General features: G+C 55.7%; 2 non-coding genes and 1 pseudogene across 2 annotated transcripts in view; all 3 read right to left on the reverse strand.

The window, feature by feature from the left end:
- The window catches only part of LOC146142977 (large subunit ribosomal RNA), a 3,679-nt pseudogene extending 3,544 nt beyond the window's left edge, over nucleotides 1–135 (reverse strand).
- Nucleotides 136–383: 248 nt separating this feature from the next.
- On the reverse strand, nucleotides 384–537 carry LOC146142978 (5.8S ribosomal RNA). The gene has a single exon (XR_014500823.1). It is a non-coding gene; the product is annotated as a 5.8S ribosomal RNA (ribosomal RNA).
- A 247-nt stretch (nucleotides 538–784) lies between these two features.
- Nucleotides 785–2,500, reverse strand: part of LOC146142979 (small subunit ribosomal RNA) — a 1,811-nt gene continuing 95 nt past the window's right edge. Inside the window, exon 1 of the ribosomal RNA XR_014500769.1 lies at nucleotides 785–2,500. This exon is cut by the window's right edge and continues 95 nt beyond it. This is a non-coding gene — a ribosomal RNA (small subunit ribosomal RNA).

Raw genomic sequence — 2,500 nt, forward strand, 5'->3', positions numbered from 1 at the left:
TCCAAAAGCGCGCGGATTCGGCGATGGGCACATCCCGCTTCACTCGCCGTTACTGAGGGAATCCTCGTTAGTTTCTTTTCCTCCGCTTAGTAATATGCTTAAATTCAGCGGGTAGCCTCGTCCGACCTCAGGCCGAAAGTAAGGACCGGGACTATTCTTCCCGTTCCGCGCTCGCCGTCGGCGCCGCGCGCCGCCGCGCACCTCGATTCCCGCCCTTGAGCCGCCAGCCGTTGGCCTCTTCGAGGTCGACTCGCCGCCGCCGCGCGGGATTCTGGTCGCGATCGTCGCACATCGTGCCGTGCTGTCTTGAGCGGGACGGGCGCTCGCGCGTCAGACGCCGCTGCAGCCGCGCGGAGAAATCCCCGCGCGGAACGTTTGCAACGCGACCCTGAGGCGGGCGCGGCCCCGGGATTGACCCGAGGCCGCAATTTGCGTTCAGAACGTCGATGCTCAATGTGTCCTGCAATTCACACTAATTCACGCAGCTAGCTGCGTCCTTCATCGACTCACGAGCCGAGTGATCCACCGCCAAGAGCCATCCACGATTGTTTCGCTCGCACAGTGCCTCGCACTAAAGGGTGACAAAATATACCGCGCCGAGCGGTCGGCCAGGCCGACGCTTGAAGCCGGAGCGCGCGGCACCGCGGCACTCGACGCGCAAACATTACCGGGTGACCGAATCGCCGGCCGGCGCGCCGCTCCTCGCGGGTCGGGCGCCGGGTAGCAAAAACTTTTTCTCTCGCTTGTCCGAGTTTCGCGTTCGCCGAAGCGTTTGCGAGACCGTTAATGATCCTTCCGCAGGTTCACCTACGGAAACCTTGTTACGACTTTTACTTCCTCTAAATGATCAAGTTAGATCGTCTTCTCGGACGCCGGCTCGACCGTTGCCGGCCGCGCCAGGTCCAATCGGAGGACCTCACTAAACCATTCAATCGGTAGTAGCGACGGGCGGTGTGTACAAAGGGCAGGGACGTAATCAACGCGAGCTAATGACTCGCGCTTACTGGGAATTCCTCGTTCAAGGGAAATAATTGCAATTCCCTATCCCTAGCACGACCGGGGTTCAGCGGGTTACCCAGACCTGTCGGCCAAGGCGAGCACATGCTGATCCGGTCAGTGTAGCGCGCGTGCGGCCCCGAACATCTAAGGGCATCACAGACCTGTTATTGCTCAATCTCGTGTGGCTAAACGCCACTAGTCCCTCTAAGAAGTTAGACGCCGACCGATTGGGTCGCGTAACTAGTTAGCAAGCCAGAGTCTCGTTCGTTATCGGAATTAACCAGACAAATCGCTCCACCAACTAAGAACGGCCATGCACCACCACCCACAGAATCAAGAAAGAGCTCTCAATCTGTCAATCCTCACTGTGTCCGGGCCGGGTGAGATTTCCCGTGTTGAGTCAAATTAAGCCGCAGGCTCCACTCCTGGTGGTGCCCTTCCGTCAATTCCTTTAAGTTTCAGCTTTGCAACCATACTTCCCCCGGAACCCAAAGACTTTGGTTTCCCGCAAGCTGCCGGAGAGGTCGTAAAACTAACGCCCCCCGATCGCTAGTTGGCATCGTTTATAGTCAGAACTAGGACGGTATCTGATCGTCTTCGAACCCCTGACTTTCGCTCTTGATTAAAGAAAACATTCTTGGCAAATGCTTTCGCAGTCGTTCGTCTTGCGCCGATCCAAGAATTTCACCTCTAACGGCACAGTACGAATGCCCCCGTCTGTCCCTCTTAATCATTACCTCGCGCTCCGAAAACCAACAAAATAGAACCGAGGTCCTATTCCATTATTCCATGCACCATTATTCAGGCGAATCGCCTGCTTTGAACACTCTAATTTTTTCAAAGTAAACGTTCCGGCCGCCGCCGACACTCAGTCAAGGGCACCGGCGGAGAACCGGAGGTGAGGCCAGGACGGCCAGTACACGCCTTGCGACGGACCGGCCGCCTGCGCCCAAAATCCAACTACGAGCTTTTTAACCGCAACAACTTAAATATACACTTTTGGAGCTGGAATTACCGCGGCTGCTGGCACCAGACTTGCCCTCCAATGGATACTCGTTAAAGGTTTTAAAGTGTACTCATTCCAATTACAGGGCCTCGTTTAGAGTCCTGTATTGTTATTTTTCGTCACTACCTCCCCGCGTCGGGAATGGGTAATTTGCGCGCCTGCTGCCTTCCTTGGATGTGGTAGCCGTTTCTCAGGCTCCCTCTCCGGAATCGAACCCTGATTCTCCGTTACCCGTAAGAACCTCGGTAGGCCAGTACCGTACCGACGAAAGTTGATAGGGCAGACACTTGAATGATCCGTCGCCGGTGCGAGACCGTGCGATCCGCAAAGTTATCCAGAGTCACCAAAGGTTGCGGGCCGAAGCCCGGTCGGTTTTTGGTCTGATAAAAGCACGCCTCCCGCGAGGTCGGCGCTTCACGCATGTATTAGCTCTAGCATTTCCACAGTTAACCACGTAAAACGTACGATCAAATGAACCATAACTGATTTAATGAG

Source organism: Ascidiella aspersa, chromosome 5, assembly GCF_963924565.1.
Source record: "Ascidiella aspersa chromosome 5, kaAscAspe10.2, whole genome shotgun sequence".
In the NCBI taxonomy this organism is placed as follows: domain Eukaryota; kingdom Metazoa; phylum Chordata; class Ascidiacea; order Phlebobranchia; family Ascidiidae; genus Ascidiella; species Ascidiella aspersa.